Source organism: Pteropus alecto, unplaced genomic scaffold (assembly GCF_000325575.1).
Source record: "Pteropus alecto unplaced genomic scaffold, ASM32557v1 scaffold45, whole genome shotgun sequence".
Taxonomy (NCBI): domain Eukaryota; kingdom Metazoa; phylum Chordata; class Mammalia; order Chiroptera; family Pteropodidae; genus Pteropus; species Pteropus alecto.
Window position 1 is genome coordinate 8,909,105 of NW_006442491.1, and position 13,875 is coordinate 8,922,979.

Consider the following 13,875-nt stretch of genomic DNA (forward strand, 5'->3'; position numbering starts at 1 on the left):
CTGGCTCCATACTCAACATGCTGGTGTAAAGAATAAGCTTGTGCGATTCAGAAATTATTACTCAACATGCTTAATAACTATAAATATTTGTCATTAGGACCAAAAATTATTCAGTATAATCCTTTTCTCATTTAATTCGCCCAATAATTTTAGGAGAATCCTCTTATTGATCTAATTTTATAGATGAGGTTAAGTAGCTTACTCAAGCTCCTGGATCTAGGCAGTGACTGAGCTGGATTAAACCAAAACTTGAGAGATGCCTAATTCTAAGAGTACTGTCCTTGCCCTCCCCTTTCTAGTGGTAGAAGACAGCCGACCACACCAACACTTTATGTTTGTAAATTATAAATTAAGTTTTCTCACTTACTTGGGAGCTGTTTGAATGGTTTTTATATCCATGGGAAGAGAGAGAGAGAGAGAAAGAGAGAGAGACGGGGCGGGGGGGAGAAAGAGAGAGAGGGAGGGAGGGAGGGAGGGAGAGAGGAAGGAAGGAAGGAAGAAAGAAAGAAAGAATGTTTCAGGCAGATACTTTCTTTATTCCTGTTGCTAATATGTTTGGTCTTTTAAGACCTTAAAAAGGAAACATTTCCTTTTTACACTTTTGTTTCCCTGCCTAGAATTCTCTTCGTTAACCTTTCCTCAACCAACTCCCTATCTCTCTGGTTCTTTTTCACCTTTGTTAAAGAGTCAGCACCTCTGGGGGCCTTTCCCGACCCCTCCACATAGCACCGACCTCTTTTTACTTTTAGTTCCATATATACACACACACACACACACACACACACACACACACACACATAGATGTACATATATGTGTGTGTGTGTGTGCGCGCACACACACACACACACACACATATCTGTACAATATCAGGATAGTCCATTTTTGTTGATCTTCTATACCACTGACCTGGGAGCTGCCTGAAGATAGAGACTATGCCTGATTCATTCTTGTTTCTCTGGTAAATAGTTCTGTTTCTAGTACGTAATAAGTGCTCAGAATATGTTGTAGAGTAAATGAATAAAAGTGAGTTTTTAAATAAAAGGAATTATGCATTATATGGCTTTGTATTTCCATTGCTTAACTGTGTCTGGTGCATAGCAAGTTTGCTAAATGAACTGCTTCTGCAGATTAGAGGTTTTAGCTAGAGTCTTAAGAAGTAGCAGTTTTATAGAAAACTATAAGCTTAAGTATCCCCCAAATGAACATATTTCTTTTAAAGAAGTTTTAAGAAATAAAATGTCCTGCATTCTGGAGGGAATAGAGATATTTTTATTTTATGCTTAATGAGGGATAAGATGTACTTTTGACTTTTTCCTTTTTTAAAGCCAATACATTCACCTACAACACTGGTCTACAAGTTATTCGGAAGTGAAATAAATCTTAGAGTTATATCTCTAATTCTCTGGACTCTATTTCATGTTGAAAGAAAATAATTTGGATTTTCATGTTTTTATACACACAGATACAGTAAAAACTCCTGAGACTGAAGATCTATCTCTGTAAGTGGAAGGAAGGAAAAGACCAAAGAAAGTAGCTGGCCACTTCGGTCTTGCAATTAATAGTTTATTAAGGGAAACTTACATAAAAAGCACTTCTTGGGTAGTGACAAGACAATGTGGTATCCTCCATGCCACTGGCAAGCACTTAAGAATTATATAAAACAGGGAAGGATGAGAAGGGATGCCAGTGCATGACTCATCCCAGATAAGGTAAAATGCCTTACATACTTGCCTGGAGCAAGTCAACAACCTATTCCAGGTGGGATATTAGGGACAGATCCATGTAGTACCTGAGGAGATTACAGGAAACAATCTCTGTTCTGGCCCTGATCTAGCTCACAGGTCTGGCAGTGGTCATGTCATGGAGCTGTGTCTCTTTCATACCACGTTCAAGCTCCTAGGTTGTTGGAGGGTGAGTATGATAAGGAGATAGCCATGCAAGCCAGGGGGAATATGTTTACTCAACTTCATTTCCATGATGAATCGGGTGGTACCAAATCATCCAAGAAATGATGCTCTTCTTTAGCCACAAGGCCAGGGAGTCATCACATTGTCCAGTCCTCTTGTATGGTAAATAAGGGAAAGGAAATGCAAAGAGGTGAAGTTTCTTGCCTACAGTTACATGGATAGTGGCAGAATTAGAATCAGACACAAGTTCTCTAAAATCTAAGTGTTATTCTCACTATTTCAGCACTTTATTGTTGTCCATAAGCTATTGAATAAGTTTACTACAGACTTCTTAGGGCTGTGCTTCTCTCCTCTACTTTTTTCTGATATCAGGTAACAAGTTCTGTATAGCCTGGGCTCAGCACATCATGGGTCTAGAACAACAGACAAGGGTTGCTATCACCTCCAAGCATTTCACACAGGAAGAGAAGGTTTCCTGGGCTCCTGCTTTTCTGATCATTAAGGAATTCTCTCATATTCACCATGGCCAAATTCTAGCTCAATCATAATCTATACTAAACATAATCATATGGCTATACCTAGACATTGCCTATCCTGAAGGAAAAGCTGATACTATCAGACAAAGGGCAAAATGAATGCTCTAGAGCCTTCTACTTGAAAAACATTGGGAGTCATGTTTAAATCAGACACCCAGGTGTCAAATCTGCTTTTTTGCCATTCTCCTTTCAGGGCACATTTTCCTTCTTGATTTTCAAAGAGTGCACATTGTCCCTTTAATTCTTCCCAAGCTCTCTATCTGTTAAGGTTCTCTGATGGCAAAATTGGTTACAGGAACCAACTCTAGCTAACTGAAGAGGAAGTGATTTTGGAAGGTTCATGGGGCCTCCTAAGGCAGGTGGAGATTGTGAGATGTTAGCAAGAGCAGTGTGGTCAGGGGGCTGCCCTGGGACATATGATCCCTCATCTCTCTGTTTAAGGGTCTAGGCTGAGAATGTCTGGAAGACTTGGCTTGAGTCACTTGATTCAAGTGAATGATTTTAGCTCAGACCAGCAGGGCTCTGATCATAATCTATCTTAGCTTGAGTTCCCCAAAAAGAAGAACATGGGACAAGGATTCAAGTACAAGTAGTATATTTGGGAGATGATCCCAGGAGGCAGCTGGAGGGCAGTGGGAAAGTAAGACAGGAAAGGGAAGACAGCCACACTGGGCACCTAAGGCTTAATCCCACAGAGGAGCTCGGGGAATTTGTGTGTAACTCACACTGCAGGAACTTAAGTGTAATTCCACCTGGAGAAAAGGGAGCAGGGATTTATGTCCATTGGATCTCATCAGTGATTGCTTGACAGCTTTTGTGGGGAGGTGGTGGGAGTCCATCCTTAGGCACTTCCAGAATGCCACAAGTAGGAATAGAGAGTTTTCAGAAAAGAAAAGCAGAGGCTAGCAGCTGAAAGCCAAGCAATCTTACACTAACATGGTATATTAGTTTCCTATTAATTTCTACTATTTTCCTATTAATTTTCTGATTATCACAAACTTAGAGGCCAAAGAATACAAATTTGTATACTAGAGGTTAGAAACATAAAATCAAGATAATGAAAGACTGCATCGTTTTAGGGGGCTTCAAGGAAGGATCCATTTCCTTGCTTGTTCTAGTTTCTAGCAGCCACCTATAATCCTGGGCTCATGGTCCTTTCTCCCATCTTCAAAGCTAGCAGAGTAGCATCATCTCTCTCTGACTCCATCTCCATCTTCTGCTGTTCTCATGTGGCCTTCTTCTCCCCTAACTCTGACCCACCTGTTTTTCCTCTTATAAGGAAACTTGTGATTATATTGGGTCACCAAGATAATCCAGGAGAATCTTCTCATCTCAAGGCCCTCAACTTAATTACATCTGCTAATTCCTTGTCTGCCTATGTAAGGTAACATATTCATAGGCTCCAGGTATTAGGACGTGGACATCTTTGAGGGACTGTTATTCAGCCTACCACACAGAGTAAGGCCTCAGGCTGCAACCTTTATCTGGGGCAAATGGGGGATGTGGGGAAGGGGACAGACACTGACTGGCCAAGGAAAGACCCATACATTCTATAGAAAAACTTTTTCTCCTTTTTTCATAGAAGGTGTCCTCCTTGCTCTCTCTACCTGGTTTAAAAGTAAGTTAACAAAAGATCAAGTAAGACAAGAACTGGTTCTTTGAACAGATAAACAAAATTGATAAACCTTTAACCAGACCCATTAAGAAAAAAAAAAGAGAGGATCCAAATAAATAAAATTAGAAATGAAAGAAGAGGGATAACAAGTGAACTCCACAGAAATACAAACGATTATAAGAAAATACTATGAGCAATTATATTCCAATAAGTGAGACAATCTGGAAGAAATCGATACATTTCTAGACCCATACAATCTTCCAAGACTGAGTCATAAAGAAGCTGAAAATCTGAATTGACCAATCACTACTAGTGAAATCAAATCAGTAATCAAAAAATACCCCCAAAACAAAAGTCCTGGACAAGATGGCTTCACAGATGAATTTTACCAAACATTCAAAGAATAATTAACACCTGTTCTCAAACTATTTCAAAAAATTCAAGAGGAGGGAAATATCCTAAACTCATTCTATGAGGCCATCATTTCCCTAATTCCAAAACCAGACAAAGATATTGCAAAAAAAGAAAATTATAAGCCAATATCCCGACGAATATAAATGTAAAAATTCTGAACAAAATATTAGCAAACTGATTTCGGCAATACATTAAAAAGATCATACACCATGACCTAGTTGAATTTATTACAGAGATGCAAGCTTGGCTCAATATCCACCAATCAATTGATGTGATACACCACATTAGGAAATTGAAAGATAAAAATCATATGATCATATCAATAGATGCACAAAAGTATTTGATAAAATCCAGCATCGATTTATAATAAAAAGTCTCAGCAGAGTGGGAATAGAGGGAACATACCTCAACATAATAAAGGCCATATAAGAGAAACCCACAGCTAACATCATACTCAATGAAGAAAACCTGAAAGCATTTTCCTTAAGATCAGGAACAAGACAAGGATGTCCAGTTGCACCACTTTTATTCAATAAAGTATTGAAAGTCCTAGCCACAAAAAATCAGACAATAAAGAGAAATAAAAGACATTCAAATTGGAAAGGAACAGTAAAACTATCAGTATTTGCAGAGGACATGATACTATATAGAAAGAACCCTAAAGATTCCATTAAAAAGCTGTTAGATCTGATAAATGAATTCAAGGTATAAAATTAAGATTCAAAAATTGGTTGCATTTTTACATCAATAATGAACTATCAGAACGAGAAATTAAGAAAATCTAATTGATGGTTGTATATTAAAAAACAAATGAACAAACTAGAGATAAATTTAACCAAGGAGGCAAAAAACCTATACTCAGAAAATTATAACTCATTGAAGAGAGAAATTGAAGAAGATATGAATAAATGGAAACGTGTACCATGATCACGGATAGGAAGAATTAACAATGTTAAAATGTCCATACTACCCAAAGCACTCTATAGATTCAATGCAATCTCTATCAAAACACCAACGACATTTTTTTTTTACAGAACTAGAATAAATAATCCTAAAATTTTTATGGAACCATAAAAGACTCTGAATAGCCAGGGCAATCTCGAGAAAGAAAAACAAAGTTGGAGGTATCACGCTACCTGAAATCAAACTATTCTACAAGTATATAGTAATCAAAACAACATGGTACAGGCATAAAAACAGACAGATAGATCAATGGAACAGAAGAGAGTGCCCAGAAATAAACCCAAGCCTATATGGTCTTTTAATTTATGACAAAAGAGGCAAAAATATACAGTGGAGTAAAGACAGCCTGAAAACAATATTGGGCAAACAGGACAGATACATGCAAAAAAAGAAACTGGACCATCTTCTTACACCATATACAAAAACAAATTCAAAATGGAATAAAGACTTAAATGTAAGACTGGACACCATAAAACTCCTAGAGGAAAACATAGGCAGTAAACTCTGAATAAAAACTCTGACGATGCTCTCAGTAATATTTTTTTCTGATATATCTTTTTGGGCAAGAGAAACAAAAGTAAAAATAAACAAATGGAACTATATTGAACTAAAAAGTTTTTTTTCACAGTAAAGGAAACCATTAACAAAATAAAAAGAACCTACTGAATGGGAGAAGATACTTGCCAATGATATATTAAATAGGGGTTAATATCTAAAATTTATATATATAAAAAAACTCCTACAATTCAGCACCAAAAAAACAATCAAATTAAAAAAAATAGGCAGAGGACTTGAATAGACATTTCTCCAAAGAAGACATACAGATGGCCAATAGACATGAAAAGATGCTCAACATCACTAATCATCAGAGAAATGCAAATTAAAACCACAATAAGATATCACCTCATACCTGTCAGAATGGCTATCACCAATAAACCAACAAACAATAAGTATTGATTGGCAAGGATGTAGAGAAAAAGGAACCCTCGTGCATTGTTGGTGGGATTGCAAATTGGTACGGCCACTATATAAAAGTTTGGAGGCTCCTCAAAAAGTTAAAACTAGAACTATCTTATGACCCAAGAATTGTACTTTTGAGTATTTATTCAAAGAAAACCAAAACATTAATTCAAAAATATATATGTTGGAATATAGGGAATCCCTACGTTCACTGCAGTGCTATTTATAATAGCCAAGATATGGAAGCAGCCTAAGTGCCCATCAATAGACAATTGGATAAAAAATAAGTGGTACATACATACGATGGAATATTACCCAGCCATAAAATTGGAATCTTACCATTTGCAACATGGATGGACCCAGAAGGTATTATTCTAAGTAAAATAAGTCATACAGAGAAAGACAAATGCCATAAAATTTCACTTATATGTGGAATCTAAGGATGAAAATAAATGAAGAAAGAAAATGAAAACAGATTTATAGATACAGAAAACAAACTGATGACTATCAGAAGCGGGGGGCAGGTTGGGGAGCTGGGTGCAAAAGGTGAAGGGATTAGGAAGTACCAATTGACAATTATAAAATAGTTAAGGGGGTGTAAAGTACAGCATAGGGAATATAGTCAATAATATTGTAATAACTATGTATAGTGCCAGGTGGGTACTATACTAATTGGGGGTGTCACTTTGTAAATTATGTAAATGCCTAACCACTGTGATGTACACCTGAAATGAGTATAAAATAATATTGAATGTTAATTCTAATTGAAAAATTTTAAAAATGAAAAAAATTAAATATAATAAAAAAATGAAAACAAAGTCAGATAAAGAAAAGTAAAAGGCTCGATATTTTTGATCCCAGAATTGTTGGATCAAAATTCTGGAATATCAGTCTACAGCCATGCTAACCTGAACAAGCCCGATCCTGTCTGATCTCGGAAGCTAAGCAGGGTTTGGCCTGGTTAGTACTTGGATGGGAGACCACCTAGGAAGACCAGGTGCTGTAGGTGTAAAAAAAAATAAAAATAAAAAAATAAGGGAATTGTAAGCTGACAAGGTCCTTGCAATCTGTGAGGACAACCAAGGGTTGCCTCAAAAAAAAAAAAAAAAAAAATTCTGGAATGTGAGACCCACTAAAGGCCTAGCAGCATTCTCACTGATTCCTACTCGGCTGGGAGCAGTCCAAATTGCTTATACCCCGCTCTCCTCATCCAAGTCACTTTCCACTGAGAGCTTATTTGCACTTACTTCAACCCTTAGCTCCATACTGACAACTTGAGTCCCAGATTGAGTGCCAGGCACACACATGACACAGCAAATATATAGTGTATTCGCTGAAAGAAAGAAGAGAGGAAGATGTAGATAATTATGAAGTCTGTTTGTGTGCACACATGCATGTGAATGTGCATGTGTATGTGTGTATGTGCACCTGTCTATGCGTGTATGTTCACATTCAACTCCTCTGATGTCAGAGTAAACCCTATACATAAACCAAGACGTGTGGCTGGCCTCAAGTCTTTAAGCAGAAGTGAGGGGCACTAAAATTTTATTTTGGGTCAACCCTTGGCAAAAATATCGAATCTCCTCTTAAGCTTCTCCCATGCTGCTGACATACAGAATGCTGAGGGAGGGAAGGTGGAGTCTGGGAGCCCCAGCAGCTGACCCACTCTGAACTTTGGTGCAGATTCAGCTCCTAGCCCGAGGCAGGAGCAGAGCCTGATTGGAGGAAGATGCTGACACATCTTGGTGGTGTGATGATGAGCCTCTCCCTGAAGGCCTGGTATTCCCTGAGTGCCTGAGTTTCAGCTGCAGGGCAAAGCTATCATCCTGGGTTACTCCAGGAACAAATTGTAAGAATCATTTTTTCCTAAATGCCTTTTCTTTAACAGAGTTCCCACATGGCCAGAGAAAGGAAATCTACCTCAATTGATTCCATTGGTTCTGGTGTCGAGTTCCTAAGCCCCTCGGAGGCTTCCACACCACACTTTCCAAACTCCTTGTTTTGTGAATGCCACCATAAATCACTCTCCAAACCTAACCAGGGCAATTTTATTCATATTTAGGGAGCTAAATGGAATACGTTATGTTGTGTTTTGTTTATAAGCAGAAAGCTGTGCTGTCCAAATACTAAATTTTGGCTAATGATAGTTTCTTCTAAATATAATATTCTGTGTTAGGGAAAAACCCACAACCCTCTCCCCACAGAGAAACTACTGTTGTTGACCATTTTTTGTAGTCCTGGCTCTAAGCTAATACATATTAAAACCTTCTGAGGGATGAATGATTAAAACTAAAAGGTATTTTTTGCTTACATTTTATGTGGGAAATACATTTTAATTTTATTGTTCTTATTGCTAGGACTCCTATGAGATTTCATGAATGTCAGCTAGAACTTTAACTTTCAGGTTTGCTCTAGTCATTTGACTAATGGAAAACTAAAAAGATGATGAAGATTTGGGTCATTTTCCTCACTCCACACAGTGGACTGGGTGCAGAGTCTGTGTGTAAACCAAGAAACTATACTCTGAGTCATTGGGTGATTTTATAAAACAGCTTGACAATGCTTGGCCAAACAAATGGCCTGGCAGAAGAGGTACTTTATCTAAATGCAAAGACATTCCCACCTCCTTTAGTCTTTGGGAAATACAAGCAGAGGTGGTAGTGTGGAAGAGGGGTCTCTGGTGTGGGGTCTCTGGACTCACTGCCCACCTCAGCCAGCTGACCCTAAAATCCCCTAAAATTATTTCTATTCTCTGTGGGGTTGGCCAGGGATGCTGCATCCACTCTCAACTTTCCCACTTACTGCATTTGCAAAAACTTAAGTGCATTCGAAGGTGCTTCAGCTTGAAACTCCACAGAGTGGGACGAAGGTCACAGAAGAGTGTGGAATCTGAAGCATTGCCCTGTTCCCCAGCAGCTTCCAGAAATAAACATTGCAGCCAAGCCACGCAGTGTGGTGTGCAAGTGCTGCCCCTTTCATGACTCCCACCCCGCTCGGGAGAAAGTGGGAGTCCTTCCTGTGACTCAAGAGACTCTGAAGACCCCTGTGCAATTCTGTTTTTTAACTCTCATCATACTTAACCTGCTTTGTCAATGTCTACCTTGTCTACTTATTTATAAGCTCTAGAAAGAAAAGGACCATGTTTTTCTCATTCACAGCTTTATCCTCTGGGCTCAACAGAGTTCCTGACACAGAGCAGGTGAGCAATCATTGTTTACTGAGAGAGTGAATGGTATTGAATGACTTCTTCAGTTGATTGGAGTAGTAGACAAATTCCTGAAGTCAGGAGGATTTGGGGAAGCTCAGATCACAGGCCTGGGTCAGACCATAATTTTGCGGAAAGGGACTAAACTTAAAAGGCTCTTGCTGTGCTAACTGTGCGTCTATAGCCAATCAGGGAGAAAATGGTTTAATGTGCCTTAAAGAAACATAGAGGCTGAAGTTTCTTTCTGGTTGGTTTATCTAAGTCCATGAGGCAGAAATGGCCACCACCCGTCTTCAGATCTGGTCTCTACCAGATGTAGGTGGGTGAAAATGAGTCTAGTTTCTTTCCTTTTCTTGGAATATAGTTATGTCTAATCTCCTTCTTGGGTGGTCTGGGCTCAAGTCAGGTAATATTTGTTCCCCACAGAGTTAAAGAGCAGCTGCTGCAAACCAGTAAGACTATCGAGTGACAGCTCATACACCCACTGCCTCTCACCTTCGCAGGTGCCCATCTGCCTGCAGACAGCTATGCTCAAACTCTAACCTATTTGTGTTATGATCTACTTCAGATGTTCTTAGGGAAGCAGAAGCAGCCTATGACATCCAGGATCCATTAGATGGCTGTATTGCCTTTATTTTCAATAACATGTTTCTTCTTCCCCTGCAGAGAGCTCTGCAGCTCCCAGGAGGGAAGGAGTCTCCTGACTATGTGTCAAACAAACACCAGAAAAACCAGAGGGAGGCTTTCTGGAGCACTGTGTTGTTCAGGTTTCAACACACTCCTCTGTCAAGGAGGGCAAAGATGTGCTGGAATCTTCCTCTGGAACACAGCTAGGGCCAAGCTTGTTGGCTTCCAGAATACGCAGAGATAGCAAGGTCTGATGTAGACACGCTGGGCTAGTTGTCAGGAGACCCTGTTTTTGGTCTACCTCTGAAATTACCTGGAGGGAGTGAAATTGTATTATGTGCCCACAGTTCCTCCTTCTGTCTCCACCCTTGTCATGGTTCACTAGGGGTGGGTTATCCTTCTTGCCCTCTTTGCCGTGGGCTTGGTCAGGTTACTTCATTTGGCCAATGGAAGGTGGATGTGACAGGATGCTAGTTATAAGCTGACGCTCAAACGGCCCTCACTGCTCACTGCTCTTCTGCTTTTGTCAGCACTGTGAGAGGAACTTGCCCTGGGAGGCTGCTAGAACCTCCAGAAAAGACAGATCCTCCAGGACTACTGTGCAACTTGCAAGTTTGTGAGCAAAAAATAAATATTTCTTGTTATAAGCCACTGAGTTTTGTAGTTGCTTGGTACTAGGCATTCAACAGTATCTGGTTACTATAAAAACTTTCAAGTTCCTTAATTTTACTTGGATTTAGCTTTTGTTTGTTTGTTTACTTGTTTGGTCTGAAGTATGATTTATGTGCAATCAAATGAACAGATCTTACTATTCCTTACTGTATTTAATAAACTTTGACCATGTTATACACTATCACCCCAAACAAGCTATTAAACATTTCATCACTCCAGCAAGTCCCCCCGGCCCCCCACCTCCAGCAATTCTATCCTCTCCTCTCAAGAGGCAACTATTTTCTGATTTCATCACTACAGTTGAGTTTTGCCTTTTCTAGAGTTTCATATACTATAGTCTCTTTGTGTCTGGCTTTTTTTGATCGACATAATGTTTTTTGAAGATTTATTCATGTTGTGTGTATAAGTAGTTTGTTCTTTTTATTGCTGACTAGTATTTCATTATATGGATAGTCCACAATTTGTTTCTATACTTGCCTGGTGATAAACAATTAGGATGTTTCCAGATTTTGGCTATTGTGAATAAAGCTGATTTGTGTGGACGTGTTTTCATTCCTCCTTGGTAGATAGCTGGAAATAAAATTACTGGGTTATAGGGCAAATTGCCTTCAAAATTGGTCAAACCGTATTATCTTTGGTTAACAATGTATTATACACATGCTTGGCAACCTTTAATGTTTCCAGTCTTTAATTTTAGCCCTTCCAGTGGATGTGTAGCGGCATCTCATCATGGTTTTAATTTTTATTCTCCTAATGAGTAACAGTGATTAGCATATTTTCATGTGCTTATTGGCCATTATTATATCTTTTTTTTATGTATCTGTTTCAAAAATTTCCCGTTTTTAAATTGGATTTTTTTATCTTATTACTGAGTTGTAAGAATTCTTTATATGTTCTGGATGCAAGTCCTTATCACACAAATGCATTGCAGCTATTTTCTCCTAGATTGTTCTATAAATAACTGAGAGCTGAGTGTTGAAATATCTGACTATCGTTATGAATTTGTCTATTTCTTCCTTCAGTTACTTTAGTTTTTACTTTGTGTGTTTTGAAGTTTTCTGATTCAGTGCATCACTTACTTAGGAGAGTTTATGTCTTCCAGATAAATTTCTTCTTTTATCGCTGTAAAATGTCCTTTTTTTTTTTTTTATCTCTGACATTACTTTCTGTCTTGAAATGTACTTTGTCTGATATTAATATAACCATCCTAGCTTTTCTTTGACTATTGTTTACATGTTAGATTCTACTTTTTACTTTCAACCAATTTGTGTCTTTATATTTAAAGGTGACTCTTTACACAGGAAATGGCTGGGTCTTCCTTTTTTGTCCTGTCAGATACTGTCTTTCAATTGTGATGTTTTCAGTCTACTTAAACTTAAAATAATAATTTTTTTTAAGTGGGGTTAAGTCTACCATTTGATATTTATTTTTATTTTCTATCTGTCCCATCTGCGTACCTTTTCTTCATTTCTCCTTTCCTGCCTTCTTTAGGGTGAATTAAGTATTTTTTTCACTATTCCATTTTATTTCATCTCTGAATTTTTCTTAACTATATATCTTTATGTCTCTTTTTTTTAGTGGTTGACTTGGATTATAATAAACATTTTAAATGCTCATAATCTACTTTTACACATTGTATTCTTTCACATATACTGTAAGAATTTGTAACATTATAGTTAAATTTACTCTCCTCCTGCCCTCTATTCTCTTGTCATCATTTATTCTTATCATTATATAATATAAATCTTACAAGATACTTTTATTTTCATTTTAATCAATAGGTTTTTAAGAAATTTGATTATAATATAATTTAAAATTTTTATATTTATCTGCTTAGTTATCCTTTCTGGTATTCTTTATTTTTTACTAGTGATTCAAGTTGCCATTTGATACTTTTCTTCAGTCTAAAATTTCTTTCAGCTTTTCTTGTAGCACAGTTTTCTGTCTTATACAGTTTTCCTCCTTCACCACTCTGCTGAGGATGAAAACAACCTCATTTCTCTTCTCTCCTAGGAACAGATGATAACTTTCTACATATTAGCTCATGTAGGTTTCCTCCTGTCCTTAGCTCTCTGATAGGTTTGAGAAAATGATTTTAGAGCTTATCCTTTTCGCATTGTTGGTAAGGGTCTCCAAATTGGTTGCCAGGGATGGCACAGGTTTTCCAGCTGCTAGGCATTGTTCTATGCGCTGAGATACAAAGGTAAATGCACTGACCCTGACCTTAACTGGGATCTCTACACGTAGGTTTGACATTTACATCCACTCATCCCAACATTTTGTTCTGGCCATGGCTGTTGGACACCTGCTGCATACCAGTGTATCCCAAATGTACTTGATATGCCCTATACCTCTTTTGCTTTTCACATTACTGTCAATAATCTCTGAATCCACCCTTGATCACGGGGAGGTAGAATCTGAAGAGTAAACACTTTTTTTTTTTTTTTAAATTCTAAACAGACAGTTTTAGGTACACTTTACAAAGTCCCTCAGATGATCCCTCTGGATAGAGTCTGGTTGCCTACTATGTCGATCAATTCAATAATCACCTCTTTGATGGCTTTTCTCTCCTCTCATGTTTCTTTCTTCCCAGTCACCATTCCTGTTCCTTGGGATCACTACACAGAGTAAATTTCCTGATTGCAAGCCTTGTGTCTGCTTTTTGGGAGTCCCGAGCTAAGATAACTTGTAAACAGGTAATGACAGTACAACATCATCAGTGTGTTAATAATCATCAAGATTGTGAGAAACAAAGAGTTCTTTACAGAAAAATTACATTTGAATTAGTCTTTTAGGATAAATAGAAGTAAGGCAGACAGACAAGACAGATGAGAGAGAGGACAGTGTAGAAAGAGAAGAGTGGTAGGCTGCCCCCAAGATGGTCCCCAGTGATCCCCACCTCTTGGAACTCACACCCTATGTAGTCTCTCCTTCTCCCAGATTTTACCAGGAGTGATCTGTGGAACTCATAGGCT

The 13,875-nt window shown here is 38.1% G+C and overlaps 1 pseudogene; it reads left to right on the forward strand.

The window, feature by feature from the left end:
* The first annotated feature begins 7,286 nt into the window (after positions 1 to 7,286).
* Positions 7,287 to 7,405, forward strand: LOC112471078 (annotated as a pseudogene).
* Positions 7,406 to 13,875: the final 6,470 nt, after the last annotated feature.